The 11,617-nt window shown below is 43.9% G+C and overlaps 1 non-coding gene across 1 annotated transcript; it reads left to right on the forward strand.

Moving 5' to 3' along the window:
- Nucleotides 1-6,983: 6,983 nt before the first annotated feature.
- On the forward strand, nucleotides 6,984-7,068 carry trnan-guu (transfer RNA asparagine (anticodon GUU)). Its single transcript is given in 2 exon segments — nucleotides 6,984-7,020; nucleotides 7,034-7,068. It is a non-coding gene; the product is annotated as a tRNA-Asn (tRNA).
- Nucleotides 7,069-11,617: the final 4,549 nt, after the last annotated feature.

The raw sequence follows: 11,617 nt of genomic DNA on the forward strand, positions 1-11,617 counted from the left end.
GTGTACACGAGATGATCCCTCTGGATAGAACCTCAGGCGCCCTGAGCTTGATCTCCGGTGTCTCCAGTCCCGACTGCCCCTTACATCAGTATCCCCTCACTTTTATACCCTGTTGTGATCCATCTTTGTCACTGGAGCTGGAACTTCCCTAATCTGTGGTTTACAAGGACACATTGCTTGGTTCCCAGCAGTTACTGTTCTTAGTAACGTTCTCATGACCCCTAAACTACCATGTTTACTGTTAATTAGAATCATAGAATCAAATAAATTTACGGCACAGAAAGAGGCCATTCGGCCCGTCGTGTCTGTTCCTGCCGAAAAAGAGCTATCCAGCTTAATCCCACTTTCCAGCTCTTGGTCTGTAACCTTGTATGTTATGGCACTTTGAGTATATACCCACGTGCTCTTTAAATGCGATGAGGGTGTCCGCCTCTACCACCCTTTCAGGCAGTGTGTTCCAGATCCCACAACCCTTGGGTGAAAGAATTTCTCCTCAGCTCCCCACTTCTACCAATCACTTTAAATCTATATCCCTGATTATTAACCTCTCTGTTCAGGCGCCTCATAATTTTGTACACGTTAATTAAATCTGCCTTTAGCCTCCTCAGTTACAAAGAAAACAACTCCAGCCTATCCAATCTTTCCTCTTAGCTAAAATTCGACATTGCAGGCAACATCCTTGTAAATCTTTCTTGCTTCGTATAAAATGTCTGCTATTTGAAAGTTGTGACATTGATCAAAGTCTGCGTTAAGTTTTCTTGCCATTTGTGTCAAGATTTGGAAAAGTTCTACTACCTAACACTTTAAATGTTGCTGACCTTTAACTGTAGCTCACAGTGTCCGAACAGTCACTGTTATCATTGGCCTTTTATCTATCTTCTTGTGCTCCATCTCCTTCACAACACTTGCTGATCACAGTATCGTTTCCTTCAAATTGAATCCCAATGTGAAAAAATGCACAATTTCAAACACGTGCAAGATTGGAAGGAAAGTGCGACTGGGGATAATTGGCTTGGATCAGTGATCTCTTCAGCATTAAGACATTCATTATCTGAAAAAAGCACGGAGATGAGATTTTTGTCTATATTTATCAGTACAGAAAAGAAGCAGGGAGTTGAGATCCTTTTCACCTCCACGGCACATTCTGTTGGGGGTTCAGACTGTTTTATCTTTGTCTATTTCGCTTGCCCATTTTCCTGTGAATCCAGATACTGATTGCGTTTCTGGCTGTGTTTATCTTTGTGTGTCCATCAGTGCGTTGATGCACGGATGAATATTTGTGCTTGTGTTTGTTTGTTACATTACATTAAAAAAAGGATCAGACAATTCTCGCTCGGACACTGAAAAACTAATAAGCGAAGTGTTGTTTATTGTGATGCTGAAACTAAAAAAATCAGAAAAACTTGTGAGGGAAATTAAGGACAAGTCTCAAGGTTTTTACACGTGTATTAAGAGAAAGAAGGGTGACTAAGAGTAATGTGGGACCCTTAAAGACAAATGGCGATGATATTGTAATTGAAAATCAGGAAATGGCAGACCAGCTAAATACTCGAAAAGGATGAGGATAATATACCAGAGACACGAGGAAAACTGGAAATAAATCAAAGCGATTCAGTGTAAGTAAAATAATGGTAATGAAGAAAATAATGAGACTGATGATAGACAAATCTCCAGGATCTGATGGTTACCACCCCAGGGGATTAATAGGAGTAAGTGAGGAAATTTTACAAGCTTTGGTCATGATCTTTCATAGTGTCATGATTCAGGATTTGTTCCATGGATTGAAAAAATGCCAATGTCATTCCATTATTTAGGAAGGGGAGGAGAGATAAAGTAGGAAATTATAAACCTATTAGTCTGATGCCTGTTGTGGGGAAGTTACCCGTATCTGTTATGAGGGAAAGAATGACTGAGCACTTGGATAAATATGAATTGATCAGAGTGAGCCAGCATGGATTTGTGAAGGGTAAGTCAAGTCCAACGAAACAAGCTGAACATTTTGAAGATGTAAATAACGTGGTAGATAATGGAGTGTCGATGGGTGTTATATGTACATTGACTTCAAGAGGCATTCGATAAGGTACCACATAAGAGAGTGTTAAAAACAATGAGAGCGCATGGAAATTAAAGTAACCTATTGACATGGGTAGAGAGTTGGTTGGGAGGTAGGAGACAGAGAGTAGGGATAATGAATCTGTGCTCAAATTGACAGGCTGTGATTAGTTGTGTCCCCCAGGGATCTGTACCGGGGCATCAGCTTTTTACTATATGTATAAATGAGGCAAATGAAGAAATAGAGAGCCATATATCCAAGTTTGTCGACGACACCAAGTTAGGTGGCACAGTGAGTAGTGTAGATGGCAGCATGAAGTTACAAAGCGAAATTGATAGATTGAGTGAGTTGGTAAAACTGTGTCAGATGGAGATTACATAGAATGACATAAAATGTACATCACAGAAACAGACAATTCGGCCCAACTAGACTATGCCGGTGTTCATGCTGCAGACGAGCCTCCTCCAACTCCTCTATATCTAACCCTATGAGCAAACCCGAATAGTTCTTTCTCCTCCATGTGTTTACTTAGCTTCCCCGTAAATGCATCCATGCTTTTCGCCTTAGCTACAACTTGTGGTAGCGAGTTGCATTCTAACGACTCTCTGCGTAAATATGGCTCTCTTCAATGTTATATTGCATTTATTAAACACTATCTTATATTATTAGCCCCAGGTTTTGGAGTCCCTACCCCCAAAGTACATACACTTTATCTACATCTGACCTATCAAAATCTTGCATAATCTTAAAGTACTATATCAGGTCACCCTCAGCCTTCTCGTTTCTACAGATAAGACCCCCAGCGTGTTCAAACTTTCAATATGGGAAAGTGTGAGGTCATTCACTTTGGACCTAAGCAAGATCAGTAAGAGCATTTTCTAAATGGAGAGAAGCAAGCAACTGTGGGGAAGCAGAGATATTTCGGGGTCCAAGTACAGCAATCACTAAATATCAGTGGACAGGTACAAAAGTAATTCAAAAGGCTAATGGAATGTGGGCCTTTATCTCAAGGGAGCTGGAATACAAAGGGTGGAAGTTATATGCATGCTGAACAGCAGAAGCAACATGATATAGACAGAGCTAAACGATTCCACAAACAATGGAACAGATCCAAGTTGTGCAGTCCTGCCACATCCAGTCGTGAATGGTGGTGGACAATTAAACAACTAACGGGACTGTAAACAATCCCATCCTCAATGATGGTGGAGTTCAGCACGGGAGTGCAAAAGACAAGGCTGAAGCGTTTGCAACCATCTTCAGCCAGAAGTGCCGAGTGGATGATCCATCTCGGCCTCCTCCCGATATCTCCACCATCACAGAAGCCAGTTTTCAGCCAATTCGATTCACTCCACGTGATATCAAGAAACGGCTGAATGCACTGGATACAGCAAAGGCTGTGGGCCCCGACAACATCCCGGCTGTAGTGCTGAAGACTTGTGCTCCAGAACTAGCCGCGCCTCTAGCCCAACTGTTCCAGTACAGCTACAACACTGGCACCTACCCGACAAATTGGAAAATTGCCCAGGTATGTCCTGTCCACAAAAAGCAGGACAAATCCAATCCGGCCAATTACCGCCCCATCAGCCTACTCTCAATCATCAGCAAAGTGATGGAAGATGTAATCGACAGCGCTATCAAGTGGCACTTACTCACCAATAACCTGCTCACTGATGCTCAGTTTGGGTTCCGCCAGGACCACTCGGCTCCAGACCACATTACAACCTTGGAGCAAACATGGACAAAAGAGCTGAATTCCAGAGGTGAGGTGAGAGTGACTGTCTTTGACATCAAGCTAGCATTTGACCGAGTGTGGCATCAAGGAGCCCAAGTAAAATTGAAATAAATGGGAATTAGGGGGAAAACTCTCCAGTGGCTGGAGTCATACTTAGCACAAAGGAAGATGGTGGCGGTTGTTGGAGGCCAATAATCTCAGCCCAAGGACATTGCTGCAGGAGTTCCTCAGGGCAGTGTCCTGGGCTCAACCATCTTCAGCTGCTTCATCAATGACCTTCCCTCAATCATAAGGTCAGAAATGGGGATGTTCGCTGATGTTTGCACAGTGTTCAGTTCCATTCGCAACCCCTCAGATAATGAAGCAGTCCGTGCCTGCATGCAGCAAGACTTGAACAATATGCAGGCTTGGGCTGATAAGTGGCAAGTAACATTCGCGCCAGACAAGTGCCAGGCAATGACCATATCCAACAAGAGAGAGTCTAACGACCTCCCCTTGACATTCAACGGCATTACCATCGCCGAATCCAACACAATCAACATTCTGGGGATCACCATTGACCAGAAACTTAACTGGACCATCCACATAAATACTGTGGCTACAAGAGCAGGTCAGAGGCTGGGTATTCTGCGGCGAGTGAATGATCTCCTCACTCACCAAAGCCATCTACAAGGCACAAGTCAGTTGTGTGATGGAATACTCTCCACTTGCCTGGATGAGTGCAGCTCCAACAACACTCAAGAAGCTCGACACCACCCAGGACAAAGCAGCCCGGTTGAGTGGCACCCCATCCACCACCCTAAACATTCACTCCCTTCACCACCGGCGCACTGTGGCTGCAGTGTGTACCATCCACAGGATGCACTGCAGCAACTCGCCAAGGCTTCTTCGACAGCACCTCCCAAACCCGCGACCTCTCCAACCTAAAAGGACAAGGGCAGCAGGTACATGGGAACAATACCACCTGCACGTCCCCCTCCAAGTCACACATCATCGCGACTTGGAAATATATCGCCGTTCCTTCATCGTCTCGGGGTCAAAAGCCTGGAACTCCCTTCCTAACAGCACTGTGGGATAACCTTCACCACACGGACTGCAGCGGTTCAAGAAGGCGGCTCACCACCACCTTCTCAAGGGCGATTAGGGATGGGCAATAAATGCTGGCCTTGCCAGCGACGCCCACATCCCATGAACGAATAAAAAAAATGTTACAGTTAAATAAACTCTGCTGAGACCACATTTCGAGTACTGCATTCAGTTCTGGACACCACGCCTGAGGGAGGATATATTGGCTTTGGCGGGGGTGCAGTGCAGATTCACCAGAATTGACCAGAATGATACCTGGGCTAAAATATTTAAATTATGCGAACAGGTTGCATGGACAAGGTTTGTATTTCCTTGTGTATAGAAGATTAAGTGTTGATGTAATCGAGTTGTTGAAGGTGATTAAATGAGCCAGTGGTGTGTGTGTGAGCTGTGAGACAGTTTGAAATCCCAATCCTCTCCACCACTGGGGACTGAGTCTTCCAACATACAGGGATTTTCACTCGTGCAAGTTTCATCCACATTTTCTGCTCTTCATTTCTCCGACCTGCTTGTTGCGCCTTTCCCTTCAATTCAGGACTAACAGGAAAAACTCGATTCTGCGGTCAATCTTCGTGTCAAATGGTGAGATTTCAAATAATTGAAATCGCCCCTTATCAACCCCAATATCGTCACTTACACGTTTGACGAATGCAAAGCGGCTTCTATCGCGGTTTGGCTGCACAACTCGTTCAAAGATACTGTCGGTAATTGGAGGGTCTTTCAAGTCATGACACGAACATAACAGTTCGCACTGCCGTTTTCCGCAAGACACTTCAGATTCATGTGGAATGATTTCGGTCTGGCGGTTAAATCCGTTCCCTCTTCACAAATCCGTCTTTGAACCCGGGACTTTTATTATTTTTGATAACCGAGACCAAACTGGTTTGTCCTGTACTGTACATTACTTTCTAAATATTACAAATAAGCGGAGCACTTGAGCTGTCACAGCTGTGACTTTGACTTTTCTCCCTCTCCTCTGGATCTCCCCGGTAACTATCACTAACCACAATCTTCTGTCACACTTCTCCATCAGAAAGTTCCGAGTCTCGGTTTTCAAATGAAATAACTCCCATCTCTTCAATCAACGACAGCCCAGGGAGAGTTTCTTAGTTTCAGCTCCCAATTTCCCCAAATCCTTAAAGTAGCATGAAAATAATTGTCCTTAAGATAATAATAATATAATTAAAAGTTCTTATCGTCTGGGGTTTTGTTTCAGATGCCACGGCTTTGAAATGTCACTGCGGATGTTTAACGAATCGCCTCTCGGTTGGAGGCTTCTGTGTGGGAAAGATCACGAAGCGATAATTGAGAGACCGAGGATGAAGCTGTTTGATGGGAGCACTGGGGACACAGACCGTGCGCGGCTCCAGTGGCGCAATCGGTCAGTGCGCGTTATTTCCACAATAATTATATGCTCGAGAAATGCTGGGGTTGTGAGCTCCAGCGCCATCGAAAGTAGTTGAACCTTTTAAACATTTTGACTGGAGTTCAAGGTACAACCGGTTCCATAACGCATCGACTTCTTCATGTCCCCATGTGGGCACTGAGGCTCCTCTGGCCCACCGTCTTGCAACAGCAGGTGAGAGTTTATTTGTTTGTAAGAGGAGAGAGGGCAATTGGCGAGAGCTGAAATGGTAAAGCGGCCGGCACGACATCTTTAAATCTAAAGAACCAAAAACACAATTCTTCTTTCCGTGAAGCAGGTTTTCATCGGTTTGAAGTGTCGTGTAGGGAAAATTCGGGAGGCAAATCTGTTGCCTGGTGTCACGGTGTGACGGGTGAAATTATTCAGCTTTCAATTGTTGATCGGCTGAAATGTCGAGAGGCCTTTTCCAGCTCCCGTGTGGAACAAGTTTAGCTTTTGAGCCATTGGGTGAAGCGTTTTTTTTATTGCTGCTAACGAATGACAAGACATTTTGTTGAAACGAGAAGAATTGCAAAATCACAAGTTCGCTGTCCATGTTTCTGACATCATGTTCAACAGAAACAAAGATTCTCCTCAACACGTTGCTGAAAATTGTATAAAAGGGATCCTCACCCGAATTCGACATCGACAGGGATAATTCAGAGTCCGACCATGAATCTGTATGATGGAAGCTAACCCAACAGCGAGCCTGGATAGCTCAGTCGGTAGAGCATCAGACTGTTAAACTAGGTTAGTGATCTGAGGGTCCAGGTTTAAGTCCCTGTTCAGGCTAAAACTTTTAAAACAGCTGGCAAGTTCTGCTTTTCCAGCGGACCAAAATCAGCGAAAGGAGCAAGAGTTGGCCATCCAGTCCTTCGAGCCTGCTTCGCCAATTTGATCAGGTCATTGCTGATCTTCGACCTCGACTCCACCTGTCTCCATAACCCTTGAGTTCCTTCGTGTCCAAAAATCTATCCATCTCTGTTTTGGATCTGTTCAATGGCTCAGCATCCACAGCCCTCTGGGGTAGAGAATTCCAATGGTTCACAACCCCCTCAGTGAAGAAATTATTCCTCATCTCTGTACGAAATGGCCGGTCCCTTATCTTGAGATTGTGACCATTAGTTCGAGACTCTCCAGCTAGGGGAAACAGCGTCCTAGCATCTACCCTGTCAAGCCCTCTAAGAATTTTATATGACTCAATGAGATCACCTCATTATTGTAAACTGCAGAGAATATAGTTCCATTCTACTCAATCTCTCCTCACAGGACAACCATCTTATCCCAGGAATCAATCCAGTGAACCTTTGTTGCACCCACTCGAAGGCAAGTGTATCGTTCCGCAGGTGAGGAGATCAAAACTGTACACAGTACTCCAGATGCGGTCTCACCAAAGCCCTACCTAATTACAGCAAGGCTTCCTTATCTTTGTACTCAAACCACCTCGCAATAAAGGGCAACATACCATTTGCTTTCCAAATTGCTGGCCGCACCTGCAGGTTAACTTTCTGTGATCCATGTACAAGGACACACAAATCCCTCTGAATATCAACACTTCGTAGTCTCTCACCTTTGAAAAGATATTCTGCTTTTGTATTCTTCCTACCAAAGTGAATAACCTCACATTTCCCCAACTTATACTTCATTTGCCACCTTCTAGCCCACTCACTTAATCTGTCCGCATCACTTTGCATCCTCTTTGCATCCTCCTCACAGCTTACTTTCCCACCTGGTTTTGTATCGTCAACAAACTTGGATACATTTCACTCGGTCCCCTCATCTAAGTCATCAATATAGATTGTAAATAGCTGAGGCCTAAGCACTGATCTTCACGGCATCCCAATAGTTACAACCTGCCAACCCGAAAATGACCTCTTTATTCCGACTTTCTGTTTTCTGTACGTCAACAAATCCCCAATCCATGTTAATATATCACCCACAAACCCATGAGCCCTAATCTTGGTAAACAAACTTTTGTGTGGCACCTTATCGAATGCCTTTTGAAAATCCACATATTCTACATCCACCGGTTCTCCCTTATCTACCCTGCTATCTACACCCTCAAAACCTCTAATAGAGTTGTCAAACACGATTTCCCTTTCATAAAACCGTGTTGCATGTGCCGAACCATATTATGATTTTCTAAGTGCCCTTTTACCACGTCCCGAGTTATAGATTCTAGCATTTTCCATCCTACTATTGTCAGGCTAATCGCTTGTAGTTCCCTGTTTTCTCTCTCCCTCCTTTCTTGAATAGCGGAGTTACATTTGGTACCTTCCATTCCATAGGGACCTTTCTAGAATCTGTAAGATACATAAAAAGGCTGATGATAACAGTGACTGTTCGGACACTGTGAGCTACAGTTAAAGATTGGTAACATTTAAAGTGTCAGGCAGCAGATCTTTTCCAAATCATGACAGAAATGGCAAGAAAACGGAACGCAGACTTTGATCAATGTTACGACTTTCAAATAGCAGACATTTTATACAAGGCAAGAAAGATTTACAAGGATGTTGCCTGGACTGTCGAATTTTAGCCAAGAGGAAAGATTGGATAGGCTGGGGATGTTTTCTTTGGAACAGAAGAGGCTGAATGGAGATTTAATTGAGGTGAACAAAATTATGAGGGGCCTAGTGTGGATTGAAAGGACCCATATCCCTTCACAGAGAGGATAGTAACCAGGGGCATAGATTTAAAGTGATTGGTCGGAGGATTATTGGGGAGCTGAGGAGAAATTCTTTCGCCCAAGGGTTGTGGGGTCTGCAACTCACTGCCTGAAAGGATGGTAGAGGCGGACACCCTCATCGCATTTAAAGAGTACGTGGGTATGTACTTGAAGTGCTGTCAACTATAAGGCCACAGACCAAGAGCTGGAAAGTGGGATTAAGCTGGATATTTCTTTTTCGGCTGGCACAAACACGATGGGCCGAACGGTCTCTTTCTGTGCCGTAAATTCTTTTGATTCCATGATTCTAATTAACAGTAAGCAGGGTAGTTCAGGGGTCATGAGAACGCTACTGAAGAAAAATAACTGCTAGGAACCAAGCAATGTGTCCTTGTAAACCACAGACTGGGGAAGTTCCAGCTCCAGTGACAGGGATGGGTCACAACAGTGTATAAAAGTGAGGGGATACTGATGTAAGGGGCAGTCGTGACTGGAGACACAGAGATCAAGCTCAGGGTGCCTAAGGTTCTATCCAAAGGGATCACCTCGCGTGCACGGGGGACTTGTATGTTTACTCTGGTGCGGTAGAGGAAAGAGAATTTGCTCATATATTTCTTAATAAGGTATTAAAGTTGCTGACTCTCAGACTTGTTAATTAATAAGACAATGCATTAGTTAGGACCTTCCTCCCCTAAGTCTCTCTGCTCCTCTACTTTAAAACTTTGACCATTTAGTTTACGTTTCATCTCATTTTTCTTCCTCTCAAAATGTATGACGTCACATTTCTCTCCATTAAACTTCACCTGCCTGTTTCCGAACCTGTGGACGTCACAATGACGTCACTGACTCCTCTTCACAGTTCCCCACGCTGCCAAATTTGGCGTCTTAGAGAGATTTTCACCTTGTGTCTCACATACCCAAGCTCAGATCATTCTCTGTATTGAGAAGAGCAATGGTCCCAACACTGACCCTGGGGGATACCACTGTTTACATCTGTCCTGTCTGAAGAACATCCATTAACAACTACTCTCTGTTTTCTGCCCTTTACACAACTTCCTATCCACACTGCCGCATTCATTTTAATACCGTGAGTATTAATTTTATCAACAAGCCTCCTGTCCGGCATCTTATCAAATACCTTTGCACAATCCATCTGCACAACATCCACTACATTCCCTTTATCAGAAGACTCGAGTTATCTCAAATTATCCATGTTGGCTATTCTTAATTAATGTGTTTATCCAACAAATGTTGAAATGTTTGCTCCACCTCATCTGGTTTCATCTGTTTCAAGCCACAACAGAAAGGTCGAGTTTTCTCCTGGAGCTTAAGATAAATTATTTTTTTACGATGATGCTTCAGACATGGGGACATCTGGGCTTAGACCCGCCCATTCAGTGCCGCAACTCCCGCCCCTCACACACTCCGATTGGTTGGAGGACCAACTGTTCTCTCATCCCTCCAGTCAATTTACCATAAGACCATAAGATCATAAGAGATAGTAGCAGGAGTAGGCCATTCGGCCCCTCGAGCCTGCTCCGCCATCTAATGAGATCATGGCTGATCTGATGTTTACTTCAACTCCACTTACCCGCCCTTTCCCCATATCCTTTGACTCCCTTGCGAATCAAAAATTTGTCGAACTCAGCCTTGAATGTATTCAATGACTCAGCCTCCACAGCTTTTAGGGGTAAAGAATTGCAAAGATTCACAACCCTCTGGGAGAAGAAATTCCTCCTCATTTCCGTCTAAAACGGGCGACCACTTATTCTGAGACTATGCCTCCTAGTTTTAGATTCCCCCATGAGGGGTAACAACCTCTCAGTATCTACCCTGTCGAGTCCCCTCAGAATCTTGTATGTTTCAATAAGATCTCCTCTCATTCTTCTCAACTCCAATGATTATGGACCCAACCTGATCAATCTTTCCTCAAAAGACAGCCCTTCCATACCCGGAATCAACCGAGTGAACCTTCTCTGAACTGCCTCCAATGCAAGTATGCCCTTCCTTAAATAAGGTCACCAGAACTGTACGCAGTACTCCAGATGTGGTCTCACCAGCACCCTGTACAGTTGTAGCATGACTTCCCTGCTTTAACACTCCAACCCCCTCGAAATAAAGGCCAATATTCCGTTTGCCTTCCGGATTACCTGGTGCACTTGTATGTTGACTTTTTATGTTTCATGTACGAGGACGCCCAGATTCCTCTGTACCGCATCATTTTGTAGTATTTCTCCATTCAAATAATATTTTGCTTTTTTATTTTTCCTCCCAAAGTGCATGACTTCATATTTTCCCACATTATATTCCATCTACCAAATTTTTGCCCATCCCCTTAACCTGTCAATATCTCTTTACAGTCACTTTGTGTCCTTATCGCAACTTGCTTTTCCACATATCTTTGTATCATCAACAAATTTGGCCACAAGACACTCTGTTCCTTCATCCAAGCCATTATTATATACTGTAAAAAGTTGAGGCCCCAGCATTGATCGCTGTGGCACCCCACTCGTTACAGGAAATTCCGATAAATTCCTGCTGCTCCTTTTGGTCGGGATATCTCGTTAATCACCATGGCGGGATTAATGGAGAAACTGACGGTTCTGAGGTGCAGTTAGAAAATAAACATTAATTGAACCCATTAGTTGCAACAATTAATAAAACGAAATTAATACA

This window comes from Heptranchias perlo, chromosome 20 (assembly GCF_035084215.1).
Source record: "Heptranchias perlo isolate sHepPer1 chromosome 20, sHepPer1.hap1, whole genome shotgun sequence".
NCBI lineage: Eukaryota > Metazoa > Chordata > Chondrichthyes > Hexanchiformes > Hexanchidae > Heptranchias > Heptranchias perlo.